Here is a 16,017-nt window from a genome sequence, read left to right as displayed (position 1 = left end):
GGACTCTGCCAACTCTGATGTAAGGGAGAACTCTGGGGACTCCAACATAAGGGATGCTATAGCAACCCTGATTTAAGGGGGAACGCTGAGAACTCTGATGTACGGAGAGGACTCTGATGTAAGGGGGAACACTGTGGCCTCTGGTGTAAAGGAGAACTCCGCTGTAAGGGGTGCTCTGAGAACCCTGATTTACCTTAGTGTATTCACTCAGAGGCAGCAGAGCGAAAGGGGGGGGGGAGACTTCATTCACAGACAGGGATGGATGGTGAGCTCACTCACCCCTTGGCAGTCAGTACCTCTCATCCAGATGTATCTGAAGCATCTGGACTTCAAATTTCCGGCCCCCGCTTTTCCTTTTCTGAGGCACAGCGCTGGGGATTGGAGTGTGGGCAGACACAGAGGGGTAGGGGCAGGAGGAAGAGGAGTGGATTGAGCCCTCTCCCGTCTGTGGGCGTGGGGGGAGTGATTGTTAGTGCTGGCTTTGGGCAGTGTGAAAGAGAGAGTAATAGACACTCTTGGCTTACAAAACTGGAGCTAGCAACCCTGCTGGGAAGCCATAGTCCAGTGAAACCCAAACTGTCCGGGTGATTTAGCTTATTTCAGACTTGGGTAATACTTCATGTCACTGAGCAAGGCATGTAACAAAGGCTATACATAGATATAAATATAATTTCCTTTGTGGAACATATTCTAGATTTTGTACTAAATAAACTTAACTTAACATGTACTTTTACCATCTATGCTCCCTTGAAACAAGTCCCATTTACTGCCCAGAAGCCTCAGGATGTCTGGGAGGCAGAAGCAAAGCTTTCATCCTCAGGTTTTAATGTCAGACTGGTTCTATTCCAACCCATTAAACAATAGAAGCTGAAATGTGAGTTGGCTTACACTCTAGCAGGTATGTGGATGCGCTTTAGTTTACACATTATTTGCTGTATTGTCTTTTTTATCAAATGATGTTATGATTTCTCTGGATTTCCTATATCAATTTCCTTGTATACGAAATATATAAAATCCAGAATTCCAGTTCCTGTTACATATCAAGCAAGTGTAAAGAGGAGCAAACAATGCACACCAGTATTCAGCAGTGGAATCCTCATACTTTGACATCTTTTACCCATTGTGGGCTTGACAGTGGGCAAAATACTTCACAGTTCCCAAGATCCCAGGTGGGATTGCAATTTGATCATTTAAATCAATCAAGCGTATTTTTTCTTGCCAAAAATTTGTGTGATATTTGCTCATCTTGGATTACAGATTGTGAGTGCAGATAAACTGAAAAGCTATGCTGGCACCCATGGTGGGGAACTTGGAGCAGTATTTTTTTTCTTTCTACTGACAAGTGTGAATTTCAGATTGTCAAAGGTCAATGTTGATTTTTGCACTGGATATTTTAAACCTTATTTCCTAGTAACAGTACATTATTATTATTATAATACTGAATTTATATAGCGCCAACAGATTGTGCAGTGCTTTACAATGTAGAGGGTGGACAGCACAATTACAACACAGTTCAATACAGAAGGGACAGGAGGGCCCTGCTCGTGGAGCTTACATTCTAAAGTACATGAAGGTTTGGGTTTATTATTTTTTTTTTTTTTTTTTTTAATTTTTTTTAAATTCTCTTTATTAATTTTAATAGGTTTACAGAGACAGAACCTTGGGGCATTCCCCGGCTCAAAAAGTACCATGTAAATCGGTACCTAACAACAGGTTATCTGCCTATTACATTGCTGTTTTCGACAGAAAAACAGATAAAATACAAAACAAAAGCTAAAATACAAAACAAAAACTAGATATTACTGCTCAACCACTCTAATTGGAGAGATTATGAAAGGAGAATGTGCAACTCGTCTTCGATGAAAGTGGGATTTCCCAAGAGGGGATTCTGGTACTAGGCCTAGGACATTAAAGGTTCAACTATAGGGGTGTCACAAGGGACTTAGCAAGTGTTAGCACAGAAGGAGGAGCTAGTGGGTGTCAGATATACCGTCTATTCTTGAGCGGCATTAGTGGAGGTAGAGTCAAGCCATAGTTTCCATATTTTGTCAAACTTAGCAGTACACCCACGGGAGAGGTATGTGGCTTTATATAATGGTAATGTAGAATTGACCAGGGCTTTCCAAGAGGTCAGAGAGGGCGCATCAGGTTTTTTCCATTTTAGTAATATTGCTTTACGGGCGTAAAAAAGTAGAAGTCCTATGAGGGTCTTAGTTGCTGTGCGGTGCGCTAAAGAGCCCACCAGGCCAAGCAAGCAGACCGGTACAGTCAGCGGGATTGGGAATGTTAACAGTGAGGTTATAAATTGCGTCACCTCTACCCAGAAAGAGTGTACTTTGGGACAGGACCACAACATATGACAGAAACCGGCCTCCACGCCACCACATTTCCAACAGCTAGGGTAGGCCCCAGGATAAATTTTGTTCAGCCGTTGCGGCGTTAAATACACCCGGTGTAGAATCCGGAATTGAATTAGACGGTCCCTCACTGCCACTAATTGAAGAAAAGGGTATTCCCACATATCCTCCCAGTCCTCTGTATCTAGTTCAGGGAAGTCAGCCCTCCATTTTTCTTGGAGAGTTTCAAGCCCAAAATGCATTGATGGTAATAGTGCCTTATATATGGTGGATAGGGGTTTTACCAGCTCATCATTCCGGAGGAGGGATTCTAAGGTGGAGTGAAAGAGTAATGGTGGTTGAGTTTTGAATTGGGAAGAGAAGGCATGTCTAAGCTGTAGATATCTAAAGAAGTAACAATTGGGTAGGTCATGGTTTTGTTTGAGAGTGTCAAAGGGGAGAATAGCCCCGTCTTTACATATATGGTCGAGTATCCTAATGCCCCTTGTTGCCCATAAGCTCGGGTCCGGTATAGTGTGAAATTCAGCGAGGAGCGGATTAAGCCACAAGGGGGTATCCGGGGACCATCTGTTTGGTTCTGTTTTATGTTTACAAACTTGCAATTGCCACGCCTTTATCACTGAAGTCATAGAGTGTGTGAGAGTCGCTGGCGCTCTGGGACCTCTGTATAGTGCATTTCTCAGTGATTCAAAGGACCCCAACGATGCTGCCTCCAGCACCACCGAGGCGTTTGTATCATCAGAGATTACCCAATTATGTGCGTGGACAAGTAGGGCTGCAAAGAAATATTTTTGGAGGTCTGGACAGGCCAGGCCCCCCTCCGTCCAGGGTCTACGGAGGATAGACCTGTTAAACCTGGGGGATCCAGACCTCCATAGGAAGGAAGAAAGGATGGCATCTAATTGTGTAAAGAATTTTTTGGGTATCCATACTGGAGTGTGTCTGATGATGTATAGAAAAATAGGGAGGCACTTCATTTTGAATAGGTTTATTCTACCTATAAGAGATAGGGGCAAATTATCCCAAGCTCTCAGTTTGGATTTAAGGTTTGATAAAAGGGGAGTAAGGTTCAAGGCAATAAAATCCGTCACCTTGGGGGTGATGTTGATCCCCAGGTAACGGATCTTTGAGGCCCAGGACAGTGGCAATGAGGGGTCCGCCGCCTGCTCAGCCGCTGGGTCGATAGGCAGGAGTTGGGATTTTTCCCAGTTGACTTTCAGTCCCGATAAAATTGTAAAACGAGAAAAAATATTAAGAGCTTCTCGAAGGGAGGGCCCAGGGTCATTAAGAAAAAGCACCAAGTCATCGGCGTATAAAGCTAATTTTTCAACTATGGAGCCCACTTGTATGCCTACCACAGCATTAGAGTTACGAATGGCAGTGGCTAGTGGTTCCATCACCAGGGCGAACAAGAAAGGGGAAAGTGGGCACCCCTGCCTAGTTCCCCGTTGTATCTGGAATTGTTCTGAGAGCATGCCCCCTAGTTTAATTTGTGCTGTCGGGGATTTGTATAGAATGGCGATCCATTTACAGAAGGTGGGGCCAAAACCGAAGGCTTGTAATACTATATGCATGTAATCCCAAATGACTGTGTCAAAAGCCTTCTCCACATCCAAGGCCACCAAGACCCTAGTCTGGGAGGAGGTTGGAGGAAGCTGCAAATGTGTCAACACTCGTCTCAAATTTATGTCTGTGGATTTTCCAGGCATAAACCCAGTCTGATCTATGTTGATAAGGGAGGGTAATACTTTAACCAATCTAGCAGTGAGAATCTTGGCCAGGATTTTTAAGTCATAATTTAGAAGTGAGATGGGCCTATATGAGGCACAAAGTCTTGGGTCCTTTCCAGGCTTGGGGAGGAGAACTATGTGGGCCTGATACAGGGTAGGTGGAAGAGATCCATTCTCTAGACAGTGTGTGTAGAGGGCTTGTAGCCTGGGGGCCAGCCTCTTTGCGTACGTCCTATACCAATCTCCCGGCAGACCATCTGGGCCCGGTGTCTTAGCAGGGGGAAGGGATGAGATCGCCAATTCAATCTCCAAGGTGGAGATCTGGGCGTCCAGAGCCTCCACATCCTCCCGCTCCAAAGAGGGAAGGGAGAGGCTCCGGATTTCCTCTGTCATGAGTTCGGAAGAGACAGGCAGAGACTGGCTATACAGTTCCCTAAAGTAGTTCCCAAATTCCTGAAGTATGGCTTTCGTGCCCATAATCGTCTCCCCGTCGGGTGTATGTAGTTCAGATACCACCGTCTGGTAACGTGGTTCAGCAACTAGATTAGCTAACAGTCTGCCGTTCTTGTCACCTGACTCAAAAATTCTACCGGCCAATAAAGTTACATCATTGTTCGTTAAGGTGGTATAATGGAGGTTTAACTCTCTTCTCGCCTGTGCCAATAGCAGATAGGCCTCCGGAGAGGGGCTACGTGCGAAGCAGTCGGCCGCTTCAGATGCACGGTCTTCGAGTTGTGAAGTCAAGAATTTATAGTCGGCCCTTGCCGCTTTGATGGCCGAAATGTAGTAACCCCTCGTGGTCGCTTTAAAAGCTTCCCATACCGTCTCCACAGAAGCCGTATCCTCATTGGCAGGCCAGTAAGAGTCCAATAATGGAGTGACAATTTCTGCAACTGTTTCATCTTGTATCCACCGCGGAGCCAATCTCCAGGTGCCTGGGTCATTCTTCCCACCCACACCGAGGCGTATCTCCAAGGGGGAATGATCTGATAGCCCCGTCGGTAGATAGGATGTCTCGGATAGCTTTGAGAGAACAGAAGCACTGCCAAACGCCAGGTCGATCCTTGAGCTCGATTTATGAGATGAGGACAAGTGTGAAAAGGCCTTGGCAGAAGCGTGCTTCCATCTCCAGAGTTCGGTGAGGGCGAAAGTGTCAGCCCAGTGCCTGAGATCCAAGTTCCCCTTACGCTGTGTGTTAGAGGAGTCAAGGACAGCGTCTAGAATGGAGTTAAAGTCCCCCCCAATTAATACATGAGCAGATTGGAAGGGTGCAAGTTTCTCATAGAGAGTGTATAGTATGGAGAAGTCTACTGGGGGGGGTAGATAGACATTTACCAATGCCCACAAAACTGTATGTATTTCCAGCAATAAAATGATATACCTTCCTCCAGGGTCTGTAATGACCCTGACAACCTTACAGGGAAGAGACTTATTAATGAGTATTGCTACCCCTCGGGCATAGGTGGAGTAGGTAGCGTGAAAAGCTTGTCGGACCCATGCCCTGCGCAAGGCTAGGACTTTACTGCCAGTCAAGTGCGTTTCCTGAAGAAACAATATATGAGGTTTGTGTGTGTTGAGGTATTTAAACAATAAGGACCTTTTGAATTTGTTGTTAAGCCCCCGTACATTCCAAGAGAGCAGCGTAATTTCAGACATTAGTACACCTGTGAAAAAAATTTGTTAGCAGGAGTAATCAGATTAGTAAATAAAGGCAGTAAGACAGTTTCTGGCGGTCTAGTACACAGATAGATCCTGAAGTATGTATATAGAGAGAGCAGAAGAGCGGTGAGCATACTTAAACTGTAGGGAAAAAGATCAACCCTACACATAGCAAAAAACTCCCTGCCACGCAGCCTATTCCCCAACATAACTTGGCTTGTAGCTTGTTCCCAAAACTAAAACAATAAAGTTGGTGACTTAATGGTAATCAAGGGGCATAAAACTAAGCGAATCACGACCCTGGATTGAAGTCACAGCGTTCTATCAGAGTCCATAGATTTGTTTAATTTGTGGCTTAAACTCGTAGGGTAGCCATTTCCTTGGGCATGCGTTCCTTCTCGATGAGAGGGGACGGGCGGTAATTCCTCCAGGTTGATGGAAAGCACCTGGTCTTCCGCTTCTTAGAGAGAAGCCGTGGGGGTCAAGTGCGAACCTCTTATCGATGTATTCTTGGAGAGGCTCCGGTGCTTACAGGAAGTCTGGTAGGATAGAGTTGGCAAGGATGTGGGAAATCCGTGCATCAGATAACTTTTGTAGGGAAAGTGCTTCATTGCAATTTGATCAGCCAGTCATCAGCATCCGCTGGGTTGTCGAAGAACCGGATTGTTCCGTCATGCTGGACCCGCAGACGGCTAGGGTAGAGCATGCTGTACTTTATGTTCCTATCTCTGAGCCGCCTACGAACATCATTGAAGGTTTTTCTCTTCCGCTGCAAGTCAGCCGAAAAATCAGGGAAGAGGAGCACAGAGGCGTTTCCATATTTGAGTGCAGGGTGTTTGCGAGCTTCAGAGAGAATCCTGTCCCTGTCCCGATAGTTAAGGAAGCGGACCAGAAAAGGCCTGGGGGGGTTTCCAGGAATAACACGGCCCGTGGGCACCCGATGGGCCCTTTCTACCACGTAGGTGGGTGGGACATCTGTAAGGCCCAGGAGGTTTTTAAAAAACTCTTCCGCAAATTCAGCCGGGCGATCCCCTTCCTCTTTCTCGGGTAGCCCCAGGACTCTGATGTTGTTGCGCCTGAGGCGGTTTTCAGCGTCATCAGACTTTGCGACAAGGGACTGTACTGTGCGCTGCAGTTCGGCAATGGAGGTGGCATGGGTGGCTGTAAGATCTTCGGTGGCTGTTATTCTAGACTCAGTTTCGGACATTCTCCCCCTTATTTTGTCGAGATCATTTCTTATAAGGTTGCACTCCTCCGCAAGATGGTCGATGCGCACCAGCAGTGAGGTCCTGCTCCGTTCGATCGCAGCAAGGATCATGGCTGTACTATCAGGAGGCAGTGGGGCTGATATTTCCGCCTCCGGGGCCCCCCCAGGATCCATCTCCATTTCGGCCAATAAAACCCGGAGTCGTCCGATCAGTGTGGGATCCTGCAACGGAGAAGGGGGCGGTGGTGGCCGGATCGGTGAATTGGCTGCCGCGGTCTTGGAATTCTTTTTCCCCTTTTTGGAGGAGGAGGAGGACATCTGGTCAGTCTCAAGGGGGGGGGGGAGCCTTATAGCGGGCGATCGACTTCCAGGTCAGCGTTCAGGGGGCTGTAATCTAGATCTGCAGCAGGCTATGAACACCAGGAGGTCGCAGCACAAATAGGCAGGTCTTGGTCGCCAGCAGCCCTCCACCTCTCAGCAATCCCTCTAGGTAGGGGGGGTAGATGGCTGGGTATATCAGGTAGGGAAGGCCCAGAGCTCAGGGACAGAGGCAGAGGAAGGATGATGCAACAGGGCCCCAAAACAACTCACACCGGCAGTTTACACAGGGCAGCTGGGCACAATGGGTAGGATGGTGAATGTTAAGGCTGGTGAGGCAGATGAGCAGTGTCCGCACTCCGGAGCCCGGGACCGGCCGCCCGCGCCGCACCTCCGCGGGCCGCGGCGTAGGAAAGAGCGGTGTCTGGTAGGCTTCGCTAGGCCGCACTAGGCCGCGACCGCAAAAGACAGTCCCAGCGGCCCGGCCGGCCACCAGGCCACCTCAGGCAGATGGATGGGCCGGCAGGATGGCGAGGGGAGAGACCCTTACCTCGCGATGAGGCCGAAAACAGCTCCCTCCAGCAGTGCACAGGCCCGGAAGATGGCGGCGGACGCACAGGATCAATGGCCCCTCGGATGGCAGCGGACGGATCCTCCACAATACAGGCCCAGAACTTGGCACAATGTAGAGAGGGACAGGTAGGTAGGTGGACTGGCTGTTTTTATGTTTGTTTATGCACGGATGGCTTAGGATGGAGAATAGGATTCCCGGAGCTCTTCACTAACACGTCCGCCGCCGTTCACATCCGGACACGCCCTTGGGTTTATTATTTAACTACCATATGGTTAATTATATAAAATTATATTGAAATTCAAGGTAACATGAACAATCACTTAATTAACTTCCAACGCAATCCTGGAAACATGGTTAAAATATAATTAACTTTTTATATAATTTACTTCATACTGGATTAAACAGATGAACTTTGGAAAGTCTCTAGGTAACCCTAGGTTCACAACTATGCGTTTTTTAGTGTGTTTTGCAGTTTGCAGAAACGCACTATAGTCCATTTAACATGGTTTCCTATGGTACAGGTTCACATCTATGGGTTTTGCGGCTAGTGCGTTTTTTAGAAAGGGTCGGGGGCTTTTTTTCCGTGTTTTGCGTGTAATAGACTTCAATAGAATCACACCAGAAACGCAAGTGTTGTGTTTGTGATGCGATTTTTGATGTATTTGCATTTTGCAGTTTTTATTCTTCCATTTAAAACACTGTATATAGCTGGTTGCTAAGGAGGGGGCCAGAAAGCCGGCCGCTGCGTCCTTCACAACCGAACCGATGAGTCATCAGCTGTCAGCAGGCTTCCCCACTGAAAGCTGAATGTAAAAAAAAAAAATTGCCGGCAAAAAAATTCACAAAAAAAACCAGCGTGGGGTTCCCCCCAGGTCCATACCGGACCAAGGGAAGGGACACCCCCCCCCCCCCCCCCACGCCAAAATGTAAAAAAAAAAATGGAGTGGGGTCCCCCCAAGATCCATACCAGACCCTTATCTGAGCATTCTGCTGGGTAGGTCAGGAAAGGGAAGGGACAAGCGAGCGCCCCCTCCAGAGCCATACCAGGCCACATGCCCTCAACTCGAGGGACTGCTCTCCCCACCCCAAAGAACCTTGCCCCCAGGGGCGTAACTAGAAATCACAGGGCCCCATAGCAAAATGTTGTATGGGGCCCCCCCTGCAAACAGCCCCCCCCCACAAAAAAAAACTAATTCCATTGAACAACAGATTATCACACTCATGTGGCACAGTACTTCTAATTCATCAGTGTCTGTGACCAGTAAATTCATTCATCAGTGACCAGTAAATTCATTCATCAGTGACTGTGACCAGTAAATTAATTGATCTATGACCGTGACCAGTAAATTCATTCATCTATGACTGTGACCAGTAAATTCATTCATCAGTGACTGTGACCAGTAAATTCATTCATTTATGACCGTGACCAGTAAATTCATTCATTAGTGACTGCGACCAGTAGATTCATTCATCTATGACCGTGACCAGTAAATTCATTCCTCAGTGACCGTGACCAGTAAATTCATTCATCAGTGACTGTGACCAGTAAATTAATTCATCTATGACCGTGACCAGTAAATTCATTCATCTATGACCGTGACCAGTAAATTCATTCATCAGTGACTGCGACCAGTAGATTCATTCATCTATGACCGTGACCAGTAAATTCATTCCTCAGTGACCGTGACCAGTAAATTCATTCATCAGTGACTGTGACCAGTAAATTCATTCATCTATGACCGTGACCAGTAAATTCATTCATCTATGACCGTGACCAGTAAATTCATTCATCTATGACCCTGACCAGTAAATTCATTCATCAGTGACTGCGACCAGTAAATTCATTGCTCAGTGACCAGTAAATTAATTCCTCAGTGACCAGTAAATTAATTCATCAGTGACCAGTAAAATCATTCATTAGTGACTGTGACCAGTGCAGCCTGCAGGACATTAATACAGCAGTCAGTTACAGTGCAGGACATTTACCCCCCTCCCCCCGCCATGCTGCATATTACAAAAATCAAAGTCACAGTCTAAAGACAGTTCGTATTCTTCAGACTGCATGGCATCACTAGGTGGCTGCATCATCTTAATTTAGTTGTGCTGCTTCCCTACCTGGAAATGTGAGTGATGGCTTCGCTGACTGTCTCTGGCTCTCTGCAATAGTGGGTCACGGACCGGTGTATGAGGTTCCTCCTCGGCGGCGCTGCCTGTGCTTGCAGGCTGCAGTAGTTCTCGCCTCTCCTCCCATCGCGGCTCCGGCCGAGTGACGTCACGCCGCTGGGACGGGGATGGCGCCGGTTATTCTGTCCCTGCACAGGAGCTTGCCGATGCCGAGGTCCCTGCTGGAGGGCCCCACTCGGCAGCAGGCCGGGGCCCCATAGCGATCGCGGGCCCCATAGCAACCGCGTGGGTTGCTATGGCGGTAGTTCCACCACTGCTTGCCCCCATGTTGATGAGGACTAAGGCCTCTTCCCAACAACCCTGGCTGGTGGTTGTCGGGGTCTGCAGGCGGGGGCTTATCAGAATCTGGAAGCCCCATTAACAAGGGGCCCCCAGATCCCGCCCCCCACCCCATGTGAATGAGTATCGGGTACATCATACTCCTACCCATTCACCAAAAAAAACAGTGAAATGTTAACAAAATATAAGAGCCGGGCGGCAGGCTCGAATAAGGGTCTAGTAGGGATTTTGGGGGGACCCCATGCCATTTTTTTTTATTTTGCTGTGGGGGAGGTCCCCTCCGAATCCATACTAGACCAGAAGGTTCTGGTACGGTCCTGGGGGGGGGACCCCACGCGTTTTTTTTCGCGATTTTTGTTTTTGCCGGCATTTTTTTTTTCATCAGGGATGCCCACAGATAGCTAATGACTCACTGGTTGTTAAGGAGGGGCGGCTGGCTTCCTGGCCCCCTCCTTAGCAACCAGCTATACACCCTGTTCCAAATTATTGTGCAAATTCTATTTCAGTGTCACAAAGATTAATAATTTTGTTTTTCAGTTTAATTCATGGATGGCATTGTGTCTCAGGGCTCTTTTGATCACTGAAAACAATCTCGGACACCTGTGATAATTAGATTGCCAGGTGAGCCCAATTAAAGGAAAAAACTACTAAAAGAGGGTGTTCCACATTATTAAGCAGAGCACCATTTTCAAGCAATATGGGAAAGAAAAAGGGTCTCTCTGCTACCGAAAAGAGTGAAATAGTTCAATGCCTTGGACCAGGTATGAAAACATTAGATATTTCACGAAAACATAAGCGTGATCATCGCACTATTAAGAGATTTGTGGCTGATTCAGAGCACAGACGGGTTTCGTGCAGATAAAGGCACATTGAAGAAGATTTCTGCCAGATCAATGCATCGGATCAAGAGAGCAGCTACTAAAACACCATTACATAGCAGCAAACAGATATTTGAAGCTGCTGGTGCCTCTGGAGTCCCATGGACATCAAGGTGTAGAGTCCTCCAGAGTCTTGCAATTGTGCATAAACCTTCCATTCGGCCACCACTAACCAATGCTCACAACCAGAAATGGCTGCATTGGGCAGAAAAATACATGAAGACTAATATTCAAACAGTCCTGTTCACTGATGAGTGCCGTGCAACCCTGGAGGTCCAGATGAATGGAGTAGTGGATGGTTGGTGGACGGCCACCCTGTTCCAACAAGGCTGCAACGTCAGCAAGGCGGTGGTGGAGTCATGTTTTGGGCCGGAATCATGGGAAGAGAGCTGGTTGGCCCCTTTAGGGTCCCCGAAGGTGTAAAGATGACCTTGGCAAAGTATGTGGAGTTCCTGACTGACCACTTCCTTCCCTGGTACAAAAGGAAGAACTATGCTTTCCCTTTATTTTTACAAATGGCTGGCTGGTGATTCCAAGTTCCCATATGTTTAACAAGGACATAAGCTTTCATGTACATTGGCAAATAACTCAAATTTCTAAGATTTAGCAATATTGTATATTTTTAAAATTGATTTTACATTCTACCTTTCATAAACTCCGTAAGGTATCCCTATATGATACAGTCATGGAACTCATGTAGACAAATGATCCAGAGAACTAAGTTTAGATGTTTACTAGGATATAGGAGTTCAACTTAACAAACCCATTGTAGTTGCTCACTTACCTCTGTAATATACCCAACGCTTGCTCAAGTGTTTACAACTGCTGAAACAAAATTCCTTCAGTACTGAATGCACCTGCACACTATGCAATTTTTAATAACCATCAACTGTGCCCCCTCTTTCCTCCACACAAACGTCCATAGATAGTTGAGGTAGTAGCAAGCTAAATAGCCCATTCACTTTTCTTGCAGGCACTGGCCAAGTGCAATAGATCTAAGATGAGGTTTCCAAATTATCATTTAAAGTTGCACTTTAACAAGATATGGCTAACCTTAAAGTGACTCATCTGTCCATCTGTTCTTTGCTAAAACATGTAGCAGAACTCCCGGGAATGATCCAATTTAGTACTTCCACACATGTGAAATAGAATGTCCCCCTTTATGAACCCTGTGTCATTATTGTATCTTGCAGTGACTAGGGGTCAGCAGGAGGGACCACAGCAGTTAGTGGGGGAGACCTACTATTAAACCAGCTCTTACAATCTGATCAGATCAGCACCAGGAACTCTACTACAGTGTGCAGTTTTAACAAACAAGCTGACAAACAGGTATGTATAAAGTTATCAGTTTTTTTTGAGTTTTATAGAACCCCATAACGGGGTCACTTAAAGTGGAACTTTTAGCTAGAAAATGAAGTCCTGCTAGATCACTTCAGGCTGGCCCCTTTTGCAGGTTTAGCTATGTAAAACATTAAAGATAAGTGTACTGTTTAAAATCCAGTAATATGCTGTCTCACCCTGCTCTGCACATGCTCAGTTGCTCTCTTTTTTTAGGCACTGCTGAGTTTGTAGAGGAAAATCTGCTAACAGCCTTAAACAGGAATTAAACCTGCCAAGAAAACTGCTTCAGTTTGATCTGCAACTGCCATGGTGCTGCACATGTGATCAGTTATGACACCAGCCATTTGATGTTTTGGTTGAGGACAGATGCAAATGTGACAGTTAGCAATCCTGGCATTCCAGGAATGTTATAAACAAGGCCAAGGATAAATCCAAGGAAAAAACCAAGCTTAACTTACCGACCAGCCCGCAGACAACCAAGTAAACCTGTCTAACAGTATGCGTTAAAAGCAGGGGTTTAGTCTGCACACATTTGCAAATGCATGCGTAAGCCACAGAGCCTCGTCAAGGCACCCTGGTATCTGTGGTACCTAACACTAACTTATAAGTGTGCCCAAAGCGAGGGCACATGGATTCTGATGAATAGGTGAGAGCAGGTGGACCGAAGGGGAGCCACCCCTTCCTAAAGGTACAGGGGCACACCGAACACCCAGTATATAGCACAATGGTGTCAGTGCGTTGCCATTTAAGAAGGGGTGGCTCCCCTTCAGTCCACCTGCTCTCACCTATCCATCAGAATGCAGGTGCCTCCACTGTGGGGACACTTATAAGTTAGTGTTAGGTACCACAGATACCAGGGTGCCTTGATGAGGCTCTGTGGCTCACGCATGCATTTGCAAATGTGTGCAGACTAAACCCCTGCTTTTAACGCATACTGTTAGACAGGTTTACTTGGTTGTCTGCGGGCTGGTCGGTAAGTTAAGCTTGGTTTTTTCCTTGGATTTATCCTTGGCCTTGTTTATAACTGTTGTTAGCCCTCCAATGCTTCTTACCGCGATAGCCAGCTATAGATGGGGGCAAGTGGCGTACCCTTTTTGTACCATTCCAGGAATGTAACTGTTTTTTTAAACCGTTTAATCGATGAGTTTAGTTCCGCTTATGATTTACTGCTGAGGTTCTGGGCTTCAGCAAAATGGCAGCCTCCAGCAAGAAGAAATAGGAGCAATGCTGGAGGCAATTTACAGCACACACTAATTTTGGTAGTGTCATTATTAATGTGGAATGTATGTTACTTGCTAAAGAACATTATTTTTTATCAAGTTGTTATGGGTAAAGTTCCTCTTTGAAGGTATAAGCTGGCTACACACGGACCAAATGCCAGGAGACATTTGCCTGTTCAAAAAAAACAGCTGACATTCGGCCCGTGTGTATGTCGGTCTGTCCAACAGAAGCCAGCTTCTGTCTGGTGAGCATGCTGGAAAACCAGCAGCCGACCAACTTCCGATCAGTGCTCTCAGCCAATGACAGAGAAAGCTGATTGGAGTGTTCTGGTGGTGGTGGTGGTGGTGGGGGGGGGGGTTATCCCCCTGTCAGAACACAACAGCTCAGCAGGGGAGATCGCTGTACTAATGTTGGATGTTAGTACAGCAAGTCCTCCCGCTAGATTTCACAGAAAAAAATACTGTTATGCCCTGTACACACGGTCGGACATTGATCGGAAATTCCGACAACAAAATCCATGGATTTTTTCAGACGGATGTTGGCTCAAACTTGTCTTGCATACACACGGTCACACAAAGTTGTCGGAAAATCCGATCGTTCTGAACGCGGTGACGTAAAACACGTACGTCGGGACTATAAACGGGGCAGTAGTCAACAGCTTTCGTCTCTTAATTTATTCTGAGCATGCGTGGCACTTTGTGCGTCGGATTTGTGTACACACGATCGGAATTTCCGACAACGGATTTTCCTTCATTATTTATTTATTTATTTTTTTTAAAGAGTTTTTATTGCGCACATATCAGAATAAGCATACATAACAGTAGTTGGGATTACAATATCCAACAAAAAAAAATAGAAATTGCATATCCATCACATTATTATCACAGATATATATATCCGTCTTTTCTACATGTGTCACATAGATTTCCATTTCCACTCTACTTTTGCAATATATATGTGCATTTTTTTATTAAAGAAAAACAAAAGAAAAAGGGGGGAGAAAAGCCCCTCCCTCAAAAAAAAAAAACATAGGAGGAAAACCTCCCATAACATTAAAACAAAACCCAATTCCCCCCTGAGATGTCCGCATTCGGTGTCCCAAGCACTAATCAAGAAAATCCTATGCTCTAACTCCGTAAGAGGAGAAAAGAAACCAACTCCCCCTATCCCCCCTTCCTTATCGAATTGAGAACAAAAACAACAGCCCTTACTGTCCCTCATTCAATGGCTCTTCCTCGTCCAGCGTGTTTTTCTAATCCACCCATCTAAACCAAACCTTCCTAAATTTCTTGGGAGCTCCCCTAGCTTCATATGTCATCCTGTACATCAGCACATCCGCATTAACTATTTTTATTCACATTCCTAGTGTCAACTGTTCTTCATGAATCCAGCGTCTGGCAATAAGTTTCCGCACCCCAAAGTATAAGATCCTAAGAAACAGTTTGGTACATGTATTCATCTCCTCCTGGACAAAGACCCCTAGGAGACAGCGTAAGGGTGAGCAAATGTTAGGTAAGGCGAATTTATCAGAAATAAAATCAGTTACCTGTGACCACAGTGGCCTCACCTTCTTGCACTCCCACACCATATGTATGAAAGTGCCCTCCTTCTCCCTACATTTATGACAGAGAGCTGTTTCTTTTCTTTGCATGTTGTATAGTAGGAGTATAATACTGTTGATGTAGATACCTAAACTGAATCATTTTGTCCGTAGATGAAATAACAGTCACCACATACGTATCCAGTACCTCCTGCCACTGCTCCTCCGACAACTCCGGGACAGCCTCTACCCATCGCTGCTTAGCTCTAGTCATTGTTATCTTTATCCCTGGGCCCACTGCCCCGTAATATCTAGAGTTTCGCCCAGATGGTTCGGGATCTATCAAAGCCTTCTCCAAATCTGTATTCTGGACCAAAATTGTATCCCCTCCAAACTGCACTTTCGCTGCGTGCTTCAACTGCATGTACCGAAACAGCCATATCTTGGGTACGTTAAACTGGGCCAAAGGTGGCCAGTCGATCATTCTGACAAATCTGGTGCAGGTACTTAATACCATATTGCACCCAGGTCTTTTGCCCATCCGGTAATTTCAAAAATTCCCCCAGTGACCCATTGTACCATAGCGGACTATTCGGGGACAGTGACGTATCCTTTCGCCATTGGGAGCACAGGTGGAATACTTTCCCAGGAAGTGCCAGAACTGATCCCATCTTCCTCCCCGGAATCCCCTTTCTATAGAGTATATTCTGGAGGGTTTCCTGAGAGGTA

The sequence above is a fragment of the Aquarana catesbeiana genome, linkage group LG03 (genome assembly GCF_042186555.1).
Source record: "Aquarana catesbeiana isolate 2022-GZ linkage group LG03, ASM4218655v1, whole genome shotgun sequence".
NCBI lineage: Eukaryota > Metazoa > Chordata > Amphibia > Anura > Ranidae > Aquarana > Aquarana catesbeiana.
This window is presented reverse-complemented; position numbering follows the sequence as displayed.